Here is a 21,345-nt window from a genome sequence, read left to right on the forward strand (position 1 = left end):
GTTGTGATGACCATTGCGACTGGATGATGCAGTAGCGAGCGCGTCTGCCTAGCAAGCAGGAGACCAGTATTCGAATCCCGGTCTGGCACAAATTTTCAACTTTCCTCATTGAGTTAAATGAAATATATATATATATATATATATATATATATATATATATATATATATATATATATATATATATATATATATATATAACGAAGTGAGTTTTTGAGTTTTAGATTTAATGTTCTGCTCACATCTAGGTCACTAGAGCCAGTTAAAAAATAAAATACTAGGAAGGTTCGGTGTGATCTTAAACAGAGAAGGACAGGTAGACCGCTGCCGATGGATGCACATGTGGACATCATTGCTTTTTTTTTTCTTTTTCCCCATGGAGGGCTGAGCTACAACAGCCAGGTAACCCCAACGCTTCGACAGTTGACATACAATGTCGTAGAAAACATAGGTGCAACCATCATTTTTTCACTGCCAGAGAGTCTGTGCTCCCATCTAGAACAATGATTTCATTACCTGATTTTCTCGACAGAGCAGTGACTTGTTGCGTTTGAAAGGCCAGAAGAAACAGGAGGTTATGGACTCACCCCACGCATAGTGACAGACATCTCGGAGAGGCTTTTTATTTTCTCCAAAGACATACAAACTTACCTAAAAATTTTAATTCATCTTACGGAATAAATCATTAGATATTCACTATGTGCTGCGTTGTATTTGGGACCTTACACACATCAGGAAGTAATCATCGTCGCCAGTAAGCCATGCGGGCACACATCAAACTTATTTTCTGATGGGAGATGTAGTCTTTGACTGAGGGACACACCATGAGAGCTAGAGGGCGTGTGTGTATGACGCAGGTGGCGTAAGCATACGAGCCGTCCGTGGCTCGTATTCCCGCCATCATGTATTTTACACCCTGTTTTAACATACTTCCACCTCACTACATTAATTTAATTTACGACTGTCACTGAGTTGCTGCTTTGCCTGACCGTGAGCGGCGCTAGCAGCGCATATCTATATATCTCCTCTCATAGTATCTTTGCTCGACTGCTATTACTTCCCGGTCGTTGTCTGTCGTAAGGAGTTCTGGTCGCGACTTCGGGCTGCGAGTCAGTTGGAACGCATCTGGAGCACTGTCCAGACCTGTCAGTCGGGGAGTTGCAATGCGGCACTAGTGCAGTCGGCTTGGAGCGGCAGTGAGGTCTGCGTCGACATGGCTTGCACGACCATTGCCGCCACGCATAACTTGAGCCGGGTCACGGTCTAGGTGGATCGTCGGTCGGTCGTCCTACCGGACGACGCAATTTGGCTCGCCGATACTTCATGAGTCGGCTGTGTGTGTGTGTGTGCATCAACTCCCGATTTGTCTTCATGACTGTAGGGTATCGTGCAGGTCTTCATGCAAGTGCTTGTCACGTTGTGTGTGTAGTTGGCGTTGTTTCCCCTGACGACGATTTTAGATGTTGTTGGCATTCTGAGAGTGAGTCGGTCGGTTGCTGCGGACCAGGGGAGCTATCTCTGCGCGGTGTTGTCGGCTGGGTCCGCTGGCGGTCCCTGCGCAGTGTCACAGCGTGTGTGGAGCTGTCCGATAGCTACGAGTTTCGTGGTTCACCGACCCAGAACGTCAAAGTTGTGTAGTGGTTTCAAGTACCCAAGCCATGTCCATTCATGTTATACGGTTCGTTCGGTGGTTTACTGTTGAGGTGGTTTTCTTGTGAGCAACACCGAGTGTTTCTATTGCTGAAATTTAGCCGCGATGCGGTGCAATTAACTATATTTGTTGAATACAATTCGAGTGCACCAGCCGAATTTTCTGCCTTGTGGCCGTTAGTGTTCCGGTTACCTGTCCTGGCCACTAACGTAATTTCTGGCAGTGTCCTTTCCTCACCTGTTGTTTTTTAGACAGCTAATACATATTTCATTGTGGATAAGCACGTTCTGAACTTTTGGTGTTTGAGTTCTCATGTACCGACTGGTGGCAAGCGAGTCGTTTTGTCGGTCGGTCCGTTGCTGTCCTCTGATTAGGTTCCGATGGATCGAGTGTAGCTGGGCTCACGACCTGTCTCACCTAAGTGAACGAGGGCAGACTGACCTCCCTGGAAGCTACTGAGTGACGTTTTCCTTATTGTCCTTCTCATCGGTGTTTAATTATCTTTATAATCTATCATAGCCAATGATTAAAACAAATTATTGTTTTTATTGGATTTTATGTATTCTGAATTTTGGAAAATAAATTGTGAGCCTTCAGCCACTTAAATCCTTATTCATAAAAAAATAATAAAAACCATTGCGGCCTTCTGCCTTTGAAAGGTTATGGTAATTTATCTTAAAGTCTTGAAACTTTTACTGTGGCCTTCAGCCGTTTGTATTGCATCCTTGCATATGTTTGTTCTATCTACTTTTGCCTTGAGGCTTTTTATATTTTAATTATTCTATTTGCTATTTTAACTGCATTTTTATCTTGTTGATTTGTATGATTTCTTGTTTGGAGGCCTTCAGCCGTGAAAGAATTTTGGAAACTCGTAGTTCTAAAGGTTCGGCCATGTGCCACCTTGGTTGTATATGTGTTATTAAATTACAATAAATTACAATACAATTTTAAGGTGAAACTGGCCCCAACCTTATTTGGCCCTTTCCACAATCCTAATCACCTGTTCGGCCCAGCGGGTGTAGCGGGCGTTCCACAGTGTTTGGAGTGCTGAGGGGCAGTCTTGGAGTGATGGCTCAGTCACTCAGCAGGAAACGAACAGGAATACCGATCGCAAGAGTGGCGAGCCAGGACTAATTGTTGTAGTGTATCTCCAGGAGTGGATTTTACGTGGATGGCCACACGAGATCTTATGCCGAGTCACCTATGTGGTTATTGGGATGTACCGTGGAACCCTAGTCGATGGAAGCCCTTGATCTGAGTTTCATGCGCACTGAGTTCGACTACCTCTACAGTGTATTTACATGGATTAAATGATTTCAAATGGCTCTAAGCACTGTGGGACTTAACATCTGAGGTCATCAGTCCCCTAGACTTAGAGGCACTTAAACCTAACTAACCTAACGACATCACACACATCCATGCTCGAGGCAGGATTCGAACATGCGACCGTAGCAGCAGCGCAGTTCCGGACTGAAGCGCCAAATGGTTCAAATGGCTCTGAGCACTATGAGACTTAACAGGTCGAATTACCACACTGACGTAAAAATTTGCAGTCAGGATGCGTGGGATAACCATGACGGTGTTCCTGTTGTCATACGCAACTGCAACTCAGACCATAACTCCAGGTATAAATCCAGACAAACAGGGTGGTTGCAGGCCCTCATTTGGCCTCCTAACCAACACACTGGCGCCGAGGCAGAATCAGCTTTCATAAGGAAAAACAACAGATCTCAACCGTGCCTTCCAATGTGCTCTCTACTGACAGCAGTGTAGTTGTAAATGACGGTGGTTTGGTGTCGGTGGAACGCACGCTGGGTCAGAACTGTTCTTGCAGTAACAGACTTGTTACAGTTCGTTGCTCCACTGTGGTGCCAACTGTTGCTCAAATTGCTGCTGCAGATACAGTACAATGCGCCAGAGCCCTACACTGAACACATGGCCATCTTGATCCCGGTCTTCTTGCGACCGTGCGTTATTGCGACCACCGCTGCCAGCAGTCATGTAGAGTAGCTACTGGGTGGTCCATCAGAAGGTTCGGATGAGATTATATCGAAAATATACATCGGCTAAAAATCGTGGGTAAGACAAGTTCGTAAGCTCAAAGGGGGGCATCAAATCATACGACAAGTGACCCACAGGCCCCACTGCCTTGGATGGGGCGGGCAGCAACTTGTAAATTTTAAATTGAAACCACCATTTTTCATTGCAGATTCGGATTCTCCATAAAAACGTAATCAAGTTTTGGCTGCAACAATTTTTTAAACCATTGACAGATGGCGCTGAAATCGAGAAAACTTAAAACTGGGGAGGAACTCCGATTTATTTAGAATGATCCGAGAAGGACGCATCAAATCGATTAAAAATGTGCACCAATTCTTTCATTACGCCAAATTAAGCTATTGTTTTACAAACTGTATCCTACCCGCCACAGGTTTTGATGGAGGGAGGCGGCAATGTATTAAACTCTCGTTCGGGAACTCTTCAGAATTGCATTACTCACCCGACTGTGGCGCTACCGTTGCCAAACTATAACAGCATAAAGGTCGGTGCATTCGCAGTTTCGACACGGTAGCGCCACAGTCGGGTGAGTAATGCAGTTGTAAAGAGTTCCCTAACCGGATTTTAATACCATTCCGCCTCCCTCCATCAAAATCTGTGGCGGGTAGGATACATTTTGTAACACAATGGCTTAATTTGGCGTAAGGAAGGAATTGGTAGACATTTTGATTCTATTTGATGCGTCCTTCTCGGATCATTCTAAATAAATCGTTCATCCCCAGTTTTAATTTTTCTCCATTTCAGAGCCATTAAAAAATGTTTCAGCCAACACTTGATTATTTTTTTTATGGAGAATCCGAATCTGCAATAAAAAGTGGGGGTTTTAATTTAAGATTTACAAGTTGCCCTCCCGCCCCACCCAAGGCGGCGGGGGTTGGGGGTCACTTGTAGTATGATTTGACGTCCCCCTTTGAGTTTACGAACTTGTCTTACCCATTATTTTTACCCGATGTATAGTTTTCGAGATAATCTCATCCGAAACTTCAGATGGGCCACCCTGTATATTCCTCCCAAATCTTCCTGAAATACCACAGAAGGAACATCCAGTTTCTTCTAGCCTTATTACACTACCTCGTTCAACCTCAGTGAATTGATATTGGCGTCTTTGCCTCCTTAGAGACATTCTTATCTGACATCAGCCTACCACGTCCAGTCTCAAAGGTAACTAACGCTCACCACCGTTACATGCTGTATTTAATGCAAACTTGATTTTCACCCTCATAGTGGCGCTACTAACGTCATTCTTACGCGACTGGTCCGAAATTTGAATACACATCTTTCAGATGTAGAAACACACAGACCAACTTCCGTTTACTTAGCGCAATTCCTTCTTGGTGTTGCGATTTTTTCCTCCCGTCAGTGTAGTTTCATTATAAGTAGTGTGTAAACTGACATAAATGTTTATTGGAATTTGTTATTTAATTGTGTATGGTGTCTGAAATATTATTGCCGCTTACGTGTTGCGGCCAGGCCCTCACATCCAGCAGTTAATAACGCTGACGCCCAAATGGGATATCACATGTCAGTCGTCTTTGGTAATATCTTTTTTCCTCAATGGTGCAATAGTTAGCAGTGGTGATGGTTCATCGACTGAAACGAATGACTACATTTCAGTATGATCTTCCTTGCCTTGTGGCACAGACTAATAAGCGAAAATTCTTACGAAGATGCCATTTCGCTCAAAGCGTCTCTTTCCGCTGACAACGAACTGTGCATAGCTCTTGGAACCAGGACAGATTTAAGAAAGAGTGAAGACCAGCGCTAAGTGGAACTACTTTTAGATGGACTTCATGATGACGAAAACTACAGGCAGTTGTTGGAAATCTTGCTTGTTGTTGTTGTGGTCTTCAGTTCTGAGACTGGTTTGATGCAGCTCTCCATGCTACTCTATCCTGTGCAGGCTTCCTCATCTCCCAGTACCTACTACAACCTACATCCATCTGAATTTGCTTAGTGTATTCATCTCTTGGTCTCCCACTACGATTTTTACCCTCCACGCTGCCCTCCAATACTAAATTGGTGATACCTTGATGCCTCAGAACATGTCCTACCAACCGATCCCTTCTTCTAGTCAAGTTGTGCCATAAACTTCTCTTCTCCCCAATCCTATTCAATACCTCCTCATTAGTTACGTGATCTACCCACCTTATCTTCAGCATTCTTCTGTAGCACCACATTTCGAAAGCTTCTATTCTCTTCTTGTCCAACCTAGTTATCGTCCATGTCTCACTTCCATACATGGCTACACTCCATACAAATACTTTCAGAAATGACTTCCTGACACTTAAATCTATACTCGATGTTAACAAATTTCTCTTCTTCAGAAACGCTTTCCTTGCCATTGCCAGTCTACATTTTATATCCTCTCTACTTTGACCATCATCAGTTATTTTGCTCCCCAAATAGCGAAACTCCTTTACTACTTTAAGTGTCTCATTTCCTAATCTAATTCACTCAGCATCACCCGACTTAATTCGATTACATTCCATTATCCTCGTTTTGCTTTTGTTGATGTTCATCTTATATTCTCCCTTCAAGACACCATCCATTCCGTTCAACTGCTCTTCCAAGTCCTTTGCTGTCTCTGACAGAATTACGATGTCATCGTCGAACCTCAAAGTTTTTATTTCTTCTCCATGGATTTCAATGCCTACTCCGAACTTTTCTTTTGTTTCCTTTACTGCTTGCTCAATATACAGATTGAATAACATCAGGGAGAGGTTACAACCCTGTCTTACTCCCCTCCCAACCACTGCTTCCCTTTCATGTCCCTCGACTCTTATAACTGCCATCTGGTTTCTGTACAAATTGTAAATAGCCTTTCGCTCCCTGTATTTTACCCCTGCTACCTTTAGAATCTGAAAGAGAGTATTACAGTCAACATTGTCAAAAGCTTTCTCTAAGTCTACAAATGCTAGAAACGTAGGTTTGCCTTTCCTTAATCTTTCTTCTAAGATAAGTCGTAAGGTCAGTATTGCCTCACGTGTTCCAGTATTTCTACGGAATCCAAACTGATCTTCCCCGAGGTCGGCTTCTACTAGTTTTTCCATTCGTCTGTAAAGAATACGTGTTAGTATTTTGCAGCTGTGGCTTATTAAACTGATTGTTGGGTAATTTTCACATCTGTCAACACGTGCTTTCTTTGGGATTAGAATTATTATATTCTTCTTGAAGTCTGAGGGTATTTCGCCTGTTTCATACATCTTGCTCACCAGATGGTAGAGTTTTGTCAGGACTGGCTCTCCCAAGGCCGTCAGTAGTTCCAGTGGAATGTTGGCTACTCCGGGGGCCTTGTTTCGACTCAGGTCTTTCAGTGCTCTGTCAATCTCTTCACGCAGTATCATATCTCCCATTTCATCTTCATCTACATCCTCTTCCATTTCCATAATATTGTCCTCAACTACATTGCCCTTGTATAGACCCTCTATATACCCCTTCCACCTTTCTGCTTTCCCTTCTTTGCTTAGAACTGGGTTTCCATCTGAGCTCTTGATGTTCATACAAGTGGTTCTCTTATCTCCAAAGGTCTCTTTAATTTTCCTGTAGGCAGTATCTATCTTACCCCTAGTGAGATAAGCCTCTACATCCTTACATTTGTCCTCTAGCCATCCCTGCTTAGCCATTTTGCACTTCCTGTCGATATCATTTTTGAGACGTTTGTATTCCTTTTTGCCTGATTCATTTACTGCAGTTTTATATTTCCTCCTTTCATCAATGAAATTCAATATTTCTTCTGTTACCCAAGGATTTCTACTAGCCCTCTTCTTTTTACCTACTTGATCCTCTGCTGCCTTCGCTACTTCATCCCTCAAAGCTACCCATTCTTCTTCTACTGTATTTCTTTCCCCCATTCCTGTCAGTTGTTCCCTTATGCTCTCCTTGAAACTCTGTACAACCTCTGGTTCTTTCAGTTTATCCAGGTCCCATCTCCTTAAATTCCCACCTTTTTGCAATTTCTTCAGTTTTAATGTACAAATCTTGCTTACAACATTAAATTTATTCCGAAGTCAGCGCAAATTGCTGCTCCTTCACGTCGCCCGCGGTATAATGGGCTGGAGAAAGTAAACGATAGTTTCAAAGGTTGAAAAATGCATCGATTAGTCCCTGTCGCCTTATTCATTTCGATCCATAGTAACTAGCAGCGTTAGCAGTTCATGCATCATCGCATGAAATAGGAGTCGTTTTATTTCACAAGTTTGGAAACACTGAACGCTGCATCGCATCCGCATTCAAGATGTTGAACAAGGCCCAAGTAAACTACATTCTGATGGAAAGGGAAATCTTAGCTATCAAATATGACGTCACGAAATTTCATCAATATCTGTCAAGCGCCGGCATGCCAGTCGCGAATAAGAGAGCAGAGGGGGCTGTGAAGAAGACGTCAGCCAATCATACGCTGATCGACCCCTCTCCAGGCCAGGACGACAACGCGACAGCAGAGGCCTCTATGCGAAGAGAACGTAGGCGCCGAGCCCGACTGGCCGCGGCCCAGCAGCGTCAAGGCTAGCAACCAGTACACAAACGTCAACACTCGTTACTTTCCTTGTACATTTTATACAGCTCAAACTTGGAATTGTTATACAGGGTTATTACAAATGATTGAAGCGATTTCACAGCTCTACAATAACTTTATTATTTGAGATATTTTCACAATGCTTTGCACACACATACAAAAACTCAAAAAGTTTTTTTAGGCATTCACAAATGTTCGATTTGTGCCCTTTAGTGATTCGGCAGACATCAAGCCGATAATCAAGTTCCTCCCACACTCGGCGCAGCATGTCCCCATCAATGAGTTCGAAAGCATCGTTGATGCGAGCTCGCAGTTCTGGCACGTTTCTTGGTAGAGGAGGTTTAAACACTGAATCTTTCACATAACCCCTCAGAAAGAAATTGCATGGGGTTAAGTCGGGAGAGCGTGGAGGCCATGACATGAATTGCTGATCATGATCTCCACCACGACCGATCCATCGGTTTTCCAATCTCCTGTTTAAGAAATGCCGAACATCATGATGGAAGTGCGGTGGAGCACCATCCTGTTGAAAGATGAAGTCGGCGCTGTCGGTCTCCAGTTGGGCATGAGCCAATTTTCCACGGGCTACGCGTGAAACTTTCCCGCACGCGTTCAACCGTTTCTTCGCTCACTGTAGGCCGATCCGTTGATTTCCCCTTACAGAGGCATCCAGAAGCTTTAAACTGCGCATACCATCGCCGAATGGAGTTAGCAGTTGGTGGATCTTTGTTGAACTTCGTCCTGAAGTGTCGTTGCACTGTTATGACTGACTGATGTGAGTACATTTCAAGCACGACATACGCTTTCTCGGCTCCTGTCGCCATTTTGTCTCACTGCGCTCTCGAGCGCTCTGGCGGCAGAAACCTGAAGTGCGGCTTCAGCCGAACAAAACTTTATGAGTTTTTCTACGTATCTGTAGTGTGCCGTGACCATATGTCAAGGAATGGAGCTAAGGTGAATTTATGAAATCGCTTCAATCATTTGTAATAGCCCTGTACTGAAGAGATTTCTTATTTTGTCTGTCGCCCGTTGCTTGCGACACATCTGTTTAACAAAAAGTTAAGTATTATATTTTTTTTCTTTTGTAATAAAACTCATTAATACTAAGTGTTTAAATTGTTTGTCTAGTGACCCGAAAAAGCAGGCTTCCCAGAAACCGCAGATTTGACAGTTAAGCAGGATTCAACAATCTGGACGGCAGAAACTTTTTCTTGTTACTGATCATAAGTCGCCGTCTAGTATTTCTCATCCGACAAAAGATGCACCTAGCCGTAAAGCACAGCTGCAACGCTGGTCTTTACCTCTTTCGAATTACCAGAATGCAATTCTTTATCGACCTATCGGCGCAGAAACTCTGTCTCGTTTATCTATCGGAAAAGATCCGGAATTAGAAGCACCAGAAGCTTCTTATCGAAAAAATCAAATGGCTCTGAGCACTATGGGACTTGACATCTGAGGTCGTCAGTCCCTAACCTAACTAACCTGAGGACATCACACACATCCATGACCGAGGCAGGAGTCGAGCCTGCGACCGTAATAGTCGCGCGGTTCCGGACTGAAGCGCCCAGAACCGCTCGACCACCGCGGTCGGCTCAAATTGATCGTTCTGATTCGCAAACTATGTAAAGTTTTCCTTTTGTCGATGGATCGCATACACTACTGAACAGTATCAATGTCTATGATTGTTCAAGTGCTACATTTAGATAAGCTGGCCTCAAATCCGAAGATCAAGATCAGATCCATTAGCACTGAAATACCATTCTCATCGTTAAAAGCCTTTCTCTTCAGAATTGTGTTATTTTATTGCATATTGCTAATGAACTCGGACAAGTCATGATTCCTGCATCGTTACAACAACATGTTTTGAGGCTTTTACTTAGTGGAAATTGACAAATCGTTGAAACTAAGCAGGAAACGAAATAGTATTGTACCTGACCTCTGTCAGATGCACCATGGTAGAGACCTTCCCCAAGTCACCGCCTGCACCCACACTGTGTTAGGACGGGGCGTAATATTTGTTTCTCTCTGCGCCGGGAGGGGGGAGGGGAGGGGGGTAGAGCGGAGTGTCACAGTATAGACGGTATGTATGTCGACAGATCTCAGCAAAAGTCGCGGCTCTAAAGCCCAGCGCACGCTGCACACTTCAGAGACAGTTCATACAAAAATTATTTAATGACAGAATACCTGATTGAGAAAAGGGACACTGAACGTGGGAATGAAATTTAAGGAAATGATATTTGGCATCACTTTTCCATGTCGATGTATCGTACAACCAAAGACATTCCAAAAGCCTGCTAAATATCTATGAGTGTAAATGTTTCAGAAGACGAAATATTACGTAAACCGATCATAGCAGATCAGTCATCAGCATCAACATCATCCTCTTACGAGTCACCTATTCAGAGAAGATTCGACGCTGCGTTTGTGAATGATCGTTCTGCATCTACCGCATCTGCGTCTACTGCGGACTGTTATTATACTGGTAAACATTTTGGACAAACTGCATCGCATTCGTATTTAAATGTGTCAGATGCGTACAATTTCTTTGAATTGTTGAACTACTGCATGAAACGGTTTTTACTCATATGTAATAAATATTGAGAGAAAAAATACTTTTTATTTTACTCATATCTTTTAAATTTACTGCTAAATTTTATTTAGTAGGTAAGTGTCTCTTAGATGGCGATCACTTTGGCTTTAGGAAAGGTAAATGTATGACAGGCAGTTCTGACGTTGCGGTTGATAGTGGAAGCAAGCATGACTGAAGCAAAATCAAGACACGTTCACAGGATTTGTCGACCTGGAAAACGTTTTCGAGAGTGCAAAATGGTGCAAGAAGAAAAATAGGGGCACGTTGGAGAAAATGGGTGATACACAGTAAGATCCAAGAGGGAACAATAAGGGTGGAAAATCAAGAAAGAAGTGCTCAGATTAAACATGTGTAAGGGATTTAGTTTTTCGCCTCTGCTGTTTAACCTCTACATCGAAGAAGCAACGAAGGAAAAAAAGGAAAGGTCCAAGAGTTGGACTAAAATTCAAGGTGAAAGAAGATCAAAGATAAAATTCGCTGATGACATTGCTATCCTGAACAAAAATGAAGAATAATTATGGAATACATCCAATGTAAATAACAGTGTAAAGAGTATAGAATATGGACTGAGAGTAAATCGAAGAAAGACGAAAGTAACGAGAAGTAGGAGAAATGAAAACAGCGAGAAATGCAGCCTCAGAACTGGAGATCACGAAGCTGATAAAATTAGGGAATTCTGCTACTTAGGCACCAACCCATGATGGACGAAGGAAGTAGGGCATAAAAAGCAGACTGTTACTGGCAAGAAGGGTAATCGTCGCCAAGAAAAATCTACTAGTACCAAACATAAGCCTTAATTTGAGGAATATATTTCTGAGAGTGTACTTTAGTGGCACAGTATTGGATTGTCCTGAAACGTGTACTATGGAAGAACCAGAATAGAAGAGAATGTAAGCATTTGAGATGTGGTGCTACAGAAGAGTGTTGAAAATTAGGTGGGCTGGTAAGGTGAGGAATAACGAAGATCTCCACAGAATCGGCGTGGTGAGGAATGTCCATAAAATACTGACAGACAGTAGGGACAGGATGGTAGGACCTCGTACATCAGGGAATAACTTGCATGCTACCAGAAGGAGCTGTAGAGGGTACAAACTGTGGAGTTAGGCTGAGATTGGCGTCCATTAAGCAAATAACTGAGGACGTTGGTGGGTGGTGGGCAGCACCAAACAAGTGGAAGATTGAGGCCTATTTTCTAAAAAAATTTGTTTTCTTTTTAAGTATTCTTCCGTCATGGGAATGTCTACGAATTGGTCCTATCAAGTCAGAAGCATTGTCTGAATACTTGATCAGGAACAAACATACACAATACATATTCGCCATGTGTTCATCGCTTTTGTGTATACTTATTTCTTCACAGAGACTGCTCTTGCATGCACTGTACAACACAAAATATATCTGAGCTCCCCGCAAATTCAGACTCTAAATTTAACTGCATAGAGATGATTACAGTGGACACTTCAGGGCGTGTTGCAGAGTGTCGGCCATTTCCCTGCTGGGCCTCTGTTGCTTGCAGTGTGCGACGGGCCAGCACACACCTTCTGGAGCTGCTACCTGCAGGGTCCCGTATTCCTATCGATGGCGATACGTATGCCACCAGAGTACCCCGTCCTTGCTTCAACTCTTTGCATGCAGATGTATCCGTCCGTACGTCTTTTTAAGACGTCACGCACTGATTTCTGCCTCCACATATCGGAAGATTCACAGTGAAAATAAGATTATGGTCATTGAACGACGTTATGGTTCAAATGGCTCTGAGCACTATGGGACTTAGCATCTGTGGTCATCAGTACCCTAGAACTTAGAACTACTTAAACCACACTAACCTAAGGACATCACACACACATCCGTGCCCGAGGCAGGATTCGAACCTACGACCGTAACGGTCACGCGTTTCCAGACTGAAGCGCCTAGAACCGCACGGCCACACCGGCCGGCGAAAGACGTTATCTATCAGATTGGTGCAAAAGTTCGTAGCGTTTCTGTTTTGCATGTTGGTATTCTGGTTGCTATAAGTTTATTTATCAGTTGTCATTTTTATTTGTAGTTCACTGTTGCTGTTGGAGGTAGTGTGTGCAGATGTGGACGACTAAAAATGGGGAACCGAGTGGAGAAATTGGAATCGTTTGAAAGCATTAATCCACAATGATCTACGTCCGTGTATTCGAGCACTGTTAAATGTGATGAACCGTGATCATTCCACCATCGTGCTACATTTGCATACAATGGGAAAAGAAAACAGATGTGTGGGTACCGTATGCTCTAAGTCAAAATGACAAAAAGCGGCAGATGGCCATATGTGCGTCTCTGCTTGCTCGTAATCATTTGGCTCCTGAACAGCACCGACCATTCCCATCCTGTTCGTAACTGGTGATGAGAAATTGTGTTCTTGTGCTCACGTAAGGAAAAGAAAGGAATGGTTGAGCCCAAACAAAGCAGCAACTCCCTGTCGAAAGAAATTACAAGGGTTAACGAAGTATATCAAGAAGTTCAAAGTAGAGCAACACGTGTTGTACTATCCAGAAATAGGAGTGAGAATGTCACCGATATGATACAGGAATTCCGGAGGACATCATTAAAACAAAGGTGCCTTTCTCTTCGGCGAAATCTTCTCACGAATTTAATCACCAACACTCTCCTCCGAATGCGAAAATATTTTGTTGACGCCGATCTACATACGGAGAAACCATCATCATAATAAAATAAAAGAACTCAGAGGTCGCACGCAAAGATAAAGGTGTTCGTTTTTTCCGCATACTGTTCGAGATTGGAATAATGGATAATTATTGTGAAGGTGGTTCGGTGAACCCTCTGCCAGGCTCGTAAGTGTTCACAAATTTTGACAACATAGTCTACAGAGAGCAATGACCTGATTCTATATTCACTTTAAAATGAACAGTCAAGATCGCAATAATATTTCTTTATTAAGTGGTTTCGGCTTATGCACAAGCCATTTTCAGAATTTTTGGTCCCCTGTGGCTGGTGCTCACGGTTACTTTTACGAGTAATCCGAGTAGCCGCCAAAACCAGCCATAGAGGGCCAAAAATTCTGAAAATGGCTTTACATAAGCCGAAACCGCTCAGAAAAGAAACATTATTGCCATCTTGACAGTTCATTTTAACGTCTTAATTGTGATTTGCATGTTATCCATGTAGAGGGAGATGTAGATAACCTTATGCATGTACGTAGTAGAAAAGCGACGGTGTGATGTACTACGAATTGCTTCCCTGAGGTGTAACGATGACTACTGAGTTTCCAGAATGAAATTTTCACTCTGCAGCGGAGTGTGCGCTGATACGAAACTTCCTGAGAGATTAAAACAGTGACGTTTGCAAGCTAGGAGGCGAGTTACTGGCGGAAGTAAAGCTGTGAGGTCGGGTCGTGAGCCGCGCTTGGGTAGCTCAGATGGAAGAGCACTTGCGAAAGAGAACAGCGAAAGGCAAAGGTCCCAAGATCGAGTCTCGGTCTGGCACACAGTTTTAATCTGCCGGTAAGTTTCGCCACTACTGAGATTTTTTGCGAACACCTGAGGCGTCTTGCAGACGCAATCCAAGAACAACGAATAGGAAGACTGCGTGAAGTGATGATACTCCTCGATAACCTCCGCTGATTTTTGCTAAATTGATAAAAAAACTTGGTCAGACGATGTATTTGAAAGTCGCTACCTTTGAAACATCCCCTTTGAACAATTATATAAGACTGTGCTTAAACTGACACACAATATTTTTTTAGCGCAACGCAATCCGACTTTCAGATATCCCTACAAAGGAATGGCCCTGACTAACATTAACCTGTACCTTTCACAAATCACTTACCTCACAAAAATCTTCGTTACTCAAGCTACTGCAATACAGCGAGCGCCACTACTGCCAGCTAAATAAAAGATTCAAACTACTGAAGGCACTAACTACTGATAGGCATAGTTAGCAAATGAAAGATTTTAATAGAGAGCAAACAATGTATTTACCTTAATAGCGTTGAAAAACCATAATATACATGTTCATGACATCCATTTTTACAAATTTCAAAACTCCGCCACCTCTCTCCCCACATCCACCACTGCTGGCGGCTCACCTCCAACTGCGCAACGCTACGCGCTGTTCACATCCAGCTGCCCAACACTACAATGGCTGACAACAATGCAAACTGGACACAGACTGCACACAGCACAGCCAGTGATTTCCATATAGAGCGCTACGTAACGTTGCCAATAAGGAAACATAAACAGCCTACTTACACCTTCAAGTACAACGTCCGACCTGTAAGGGAATATGCATAATGGAGTAAAGTTCGTAGACACATGGTTGATGACATATGGAAGTTTGGGTGTGCCCGTGAGTCGTGCACTGTCAACCAAATGGTAAGGCGACCGCTCGGGATAAGAGAGTAATTCGGAGTCGAGTCCCGGTCTGACACAAATTTTCGTTATCGTGATTCCATTGTACTACTGACAGTAGTCCTTATTCGCAAGTGCGAATTCACCTTATGTGTTTCGAAACAGCTGTGGTCGCCGCAGTGCCTGTTCCATTGGACGCGCATTCATGCCCAAAGGAACTTTTCATCGTAATCAGAATAGCACAGACACGGCAATTTCGTATTTACAGGGTGTTTCAAAAATGACCGGAATATTTGAAATGGCAATAAAAACTAAACGAGCAGCGATAGAAATACACCGTTTGTTGCAATATGCTTGGGACAACAGTACATTTTCAGGCGGACAAACTTTCGAAATTACTGTAGTTACAATTTTCAACAACAGATGGCGCTGCAAGTGATGTGAAAGATATAGAAGACAACGCAGTCTGTGGGTGCGCCATTCTGTACGTCGTCTTTCTGCTGTAAGCGTGTGCTGTTCACAACGTGCAAGTGTGCTGTGGACAACATGGTTTATTCCTTAGAACAGAGGATTTTTCTGCTGTTGGAATTCCACCGCCTAGAACACAGTGTTGTTGCAACAAGACGAAGTTTTCAACGGAGGTTTAATGTAACCTGAGGACCGAAAACCGATACAATAAAGGATCCGTTTGAAAAATTTCAACGGACTGGGAACGTGACGGATGAACGTGCTGGAAAGACAGGGCGACTGCGTACGGCAACCACAGAGGGCAACGCGCAGCTAGTGCAGCAGGTGATCCGACAGCGGCCTCGGGTTTCCGTTCGCCGTGTTGCAGCCGCGGTCCAAATGACGCCAACGTCCACGTATCGTCTCATCCGCTAGAGTTTACACCTCTATCCGTACAAAATTCAAACGCGGCAAACACTCAGCGCCGCTACCATTGCTGCACGAGAGACATTCGCTAACGATATAGTGCACAGGATTGATGACGGCGATATGCATGTGGGCAGCATTTGGTTTACTGACGAAGCTTATTTTTACCTGGACAGCTTCGTCAATAAACAGAACTGGCGCATATGGGGAACCGAAAAGCCCCATGTTGCAGTCCCACCGTCCCTGCATCCTCAAAAAGTACTGGTATGGGCCGCCATTTCTTCCAAAGGAATCATTGACTCATTTTCCAGATCCGAAACGATTACTGCATCACGCTATCTGGACATTCTTCGTGAATTTGTGGCGGTACAAACTGCCTTAGACGACACTGCAAACACCTCGTGGTTTATGCAAGATGGTGCCCGGTCACATCGCACGGCCGACGTCTTTAATTTCCTGAATGAATATTTCGATGATCGTCTGATTGCTTTGGGCTATCCGAAACATACAGGAGGCGGCGTGGATTGGCCTCCCTATTCGCCAGACATGAACCCCTGTGACTTCTTTCTGTGGGGACACTTGAAAGACCACGTGTACCGCCAGAATCCAGAAACAATTGAACAGGTGAAGCAGTACATCTCATCTGCATGTGAAGCCATTCCGCCAGACACGTTGTCAAAGGTTTCGGGTAATTTCATTCAGAGACTACGCCATATTATTGCTACGCATGGTGGATATGTGGAAAATATCGTACTATAGAGTTTCCCAGACCGCAGCGCCATCTGTTGTTGAAAATTGTAACTACTGTAATTTCGAAAGTTTGTCCGCCTGAAAATGTACTGTTGTCCCAACCATATTGCAACAAACGGTGTATTTCTATCGCTACTCGTTTAGTTTATATTACCGTTTCAAATATACCGGTCATTTTTGAAACACCCTGCATCTGCCGATACCGGGCAAGCGCCTTTCAAGTACAACGTCTGCCCTCTACGGGAATATACATAATGGATGTACGAGTACAGGTCGTAGACTCATGGTTGGCGACATGTGGAAGTAGGGCCTGGCTGTGAGTTGTGAACTGTTAGCCAAATGGTAACGCGACCGCACGCGGTAAGCGGGGAATACGGGTTCGTGTCATTCCGTTCTTCAGCTGATGGTAGTCCTCATTCGCAGTTGCGAATTCACCTTATGTGATACAGACACTATACAGGAGTTGGGTTGAGGAGTCGTTCCGCACCCATCTTATTGACCTGATCTTGCACCCTCCTATTTTCACTTTACGGTTCTCTGTCGTGCACCCTTCAAGGAACTTCCTTTCCGGATGAAAACGCTCTCCGGAGATGGCGCGACGAGTTCTTCGCCTTGAAACCATGTGGCTTCAACAGTCGCGGAATCGAAAAGTTACCCAGCGTTGGCAAACTATTGTAAATACTGACTGAGAGAATATTATTCATGACTAAAGTCTCTGTTATGTTTATTATACTCACGGAAAAACACTGAGAACTTACGCGTCAAACCATTACATTCTTCGGCTACATAAATTTGTGAAATAGTGTGGAACAGAGACAACAAGTGATACTAAAGATATCTATGATTTTACTCAGTTATTCAAGTAAATGTGTCGATGTGTTTGTCTTTTATTAAATTTTTGGTGTGTTCAAGGTTAACCTAGCTACCAGGTACAAACTTTGGACTTAACAGGCATGAAGTATACTATAAGCCCAGATACGCAAGTGATTAAAATATCACTCAAACTATTTAAAAAGATCATAGGAATTTATTTCTTTTTTTTTTTGCAGAGGTAGTGTCCTGTCTCATGTAAGAAACATCTGCCAGAAAGTGACGGAGTCTGACAACAGTGCAGCAGCTTATGGGGACTGCGTTTCGTCGTTCTGCGGTGCTGTCGCATCCGTCAATCGGGAACCCCTAGGTCGTCTAGCGAATAATGAACCAATGTGTACAGGAGGACCACACCCATCGGCATGGATGATCAGTTCCCCCGCGCGGGAGGCACCTGTGTGTCGGCCGTGCAGCTGAGTCGCCAAGCACGAGTCAGGTAATGGACTGATTTGCAGCCACGTAAGTACTCAAACGGACAATGTCTGCAGTATCATGGATTGTCAGTGGGCTGAGGAGTCCTTTCTCTGTGCAGAGTAAAGTAACGCACAGCCGGCTTGTGTGGCGGTGCGGTTATGGGCGCTTCAGTCTGGAGCCGCGTGACCGCTGCGGTCACGGGTTCGAGTCCCGCCTCGGGCATGGATGTGTGTGATGTCCTTGCGTTGGTTGGCTTGGATTAGTTCTAGGCGACTGATGACCTCAGAAGTTAAGTCGCATAGTGCTCAGAGCTATTTGAACCATGTGAAGTAAAGTAACGCACCGACAGTGGTGCGCCTAAGTACAGCACTATGTGTTCTTTCCAGACGATTTCATGTTTCGCTTTACAGGATCATGATGGGTGTATCAGTGTGTAGAGACTCAAAGCACAACGAACGTTTCGAGGCTGCATTCGTCATCGACACGCGACCTGATGGCGTAGTGTCTCACTGGGTACTCAATACAATCACCATTGGTCACAGCTGATTTGAGAAGATTTTTCCAGCAAACGACTTTTCTTTTGGCGAACACCGTGCACTATCTCTCGTGCACTACCACCCACGTCACTTTTCGCTACTAATTGCGATCGTCCTCCTATGCGCCCCTGGCGTCTCATCCAAGGAGTAAATCAGCCCTGCCTCCGGCTCGAATAGCCAGCAGTTTGCACAACAAGCGTCGCGTTACTGACGTTCTGAATCCAGCCACTGTGCGTTATCGTTGAGGACTATGTTACATATACATTTCAACAAGATAACGCAAAACATTTTGTTGCCCTACGTCGAGACATATAGTGTGGAAGTCTTGCCCTAGCCAGCATATTGTGGAAATCTCTCGTCCACTGATAACGTTCGTTCATAGGCCACCTGTAATCTGGTATGGCACTACTCGCCAGCCACTGCGATTGATGAGCTGAGCCTTGGAGCTGAAGCAACGTGGAATCAGATACCCATATATGCCTGTCTTCCAGTCTCAGATCGAATCGATGCCCTACCGTGTAAGAGACGTGGTTGCTAGCAGCCTGTTTAACCAGAAAACACCTACAGATTTAATAATACAGGGTACCACAACTTTAGGAATTTAAAACTCTGCAATGACAAAAGGCAGAGCTAAGCACTATCTGTCGGCGAATTAAGGGAGCTATAAAGTTTCATTTAGTTGTACATTTGTTCGCTTGAGGCGCTGTTGACTAGGCGTCAGCGTCAGTTGATGCTAAGATGGCGACTGCTCAACAGAAAGCTTTTTGTGTTATTGAGTACGGCAGAAGTGAATCGACGACAGTTGTTCAGCGTGCATTTCGAACGAAGTATGGTGTTAAACCTTCTGATAGGTGGTGTATTAAACGTTGGTATAAACAGTTTACAGAGGATGGGTGTTTGTGCAAAGGGAAAAGTTCTGGACGGCCCGTGACAGAGCACTTCATCACTGGCCTCCAAGAAGCCCTGGTCTTACCCCCTGCGATTTTTTCTTATGGGGGTATGTTAAGGATATGGTGTTTCGGCCGCCTCTCCCAGCCACCATTGATGATTTGAAACGAGAAATAACAGCAGCTATCCAAACTGTTACGCCTGATATGCTACAGAGAGTGTGGAACGAGTTGGAGTATCGGGTTGATATTGCTCGAGTGCCTGGAGGGGGCCATATTGAACATATCTGAACTTGTTTTTGAGTGAAAAAAAATCTTTTTAAATACTCTTTGTAATGATGTATAACAGAAGGTTATATTATGTTTCTTTCATTAAATACACATTTTTAAAGTTGTGGTATTCTTTTTGAATCACCCTGTATATCCTTCTACTATACTGTATACGTATAATAACTAAAATATCTTTTTCGTGATGTCTGAATATTGATGGTCAGCAATGTGTTAGCCTATTGAGGAGACTGATGACAAGCTCATAACGTAGGTCACGCAAGTTTTGTTCTTCAGGAAACGTAAGACGGTGATATGTTTGGACAACAGGATGTATGAGCTACATGTAGAGCCAAATTAGAACGAAATTAGAAATTATATGAACGCCTTCAGCTGCTGACGGGCGTTGATATATATCAATGGAGACAGGTGAAAATGTGTGCCACGACCTGGACTCGAACCTGGGATCTCCTGCTCCATTTGGGCCACCGAGGACACATAGGACAGTGCGATGCAGGGACTATCTCGCGCACGCCTCCCGCAAGACCCACATTCTCACCTTGTATGTCCACACACTACATTCGTAGTGTCATCCAGCCACACTCATTACTCTTGTAAGACATTCTTACCAAGTCCCGTAAGAGTTCGGGAAATTGTGTGCATCCGCACAGAAGAAGGAGGTCATGTCCGGTATTGCCAGACCTACATACTTATTCCTCGCATACAAATATCTGGTATCCAAAATGTGAAGATATGAGGTCGAATCATATCATTATCTCAGCTTTAGCTGAAGTAAATCACCAACTACAGTAGATTCGTAGTTAAATGCTAATATTATGCAAAGGAACATTGAAAGCAGCTGTATGGCCATAATCGAACATTGGCCCAGTGTGTGGGTGCGATATAGGACTAATATGGGACATCGAGAGTCCACTGAGAAAATCACTACGGTTATGCGTTTGTTTCACTGCTGGGAAAGTGTAAGACAAATGTCGAAATACCTTAACTAGTAGACATTCAGGAAACTACGTCGTATATCTCGCGATACACTACTTACAAAATTCCAAGAACAGCCTTTCAGAGGAATTAAGTATGCATATTCTTCAGGCCACTACCAGTCTATGCCGTAGAGTTTGTGCAACGAAAGGTAGGCAAATAATAACTCAGCTAGAGTCGTACTAACAGTCACTATTACCAAACTCCCTCCGCGAAAGCAGACGGTAAGAAATCTTAATGTGCGGTACAGTAAAAAGTGCTGTCTGGCATGCGCTTCACATGACGATTGCTATGTATATTCATGTGTTCCGCGTTTGTGATACGTCAATTTGGTACTATGTCACATGGTTAACGACGATTCCATATAATAGAGAGGAAAATACCGGTTGAATGTAGTTTTTCACAGAGGTCCACTGTGGGCTGTAATTATCCTATGGTAGCAAACTTGGCATATTTGCTAATGCGTTAATGTGATACCGATTAACGTTGAAAACGAAATAGTTCCAGTTTTGGCCAGCAGGTGCAAACTTATTTACGTTGGAAAAAAATGTTTCCAGTTTTCGCCACCTTATGCAAATCTGCCTCCGTCGCTGTCCCCGGTGTTCATAT

The sequence above is a fragment of the Schistocerca cancellata genome, chromosome 3, assembly GCF_023864275.1.
Source record: "Schistocerca cancellata isolate TAMUIC-IGC-003103 chromosome 3, iqSchCanc2.1, whole genome shotgun sequence".
In the NCBI taxonomy this organism is placed as follows: Eukaryota; Metazoa; Arthropoda; class Insecta; order Orthoptera; family Acrididae; genus Schistocerca; species Schistocerca cancellata.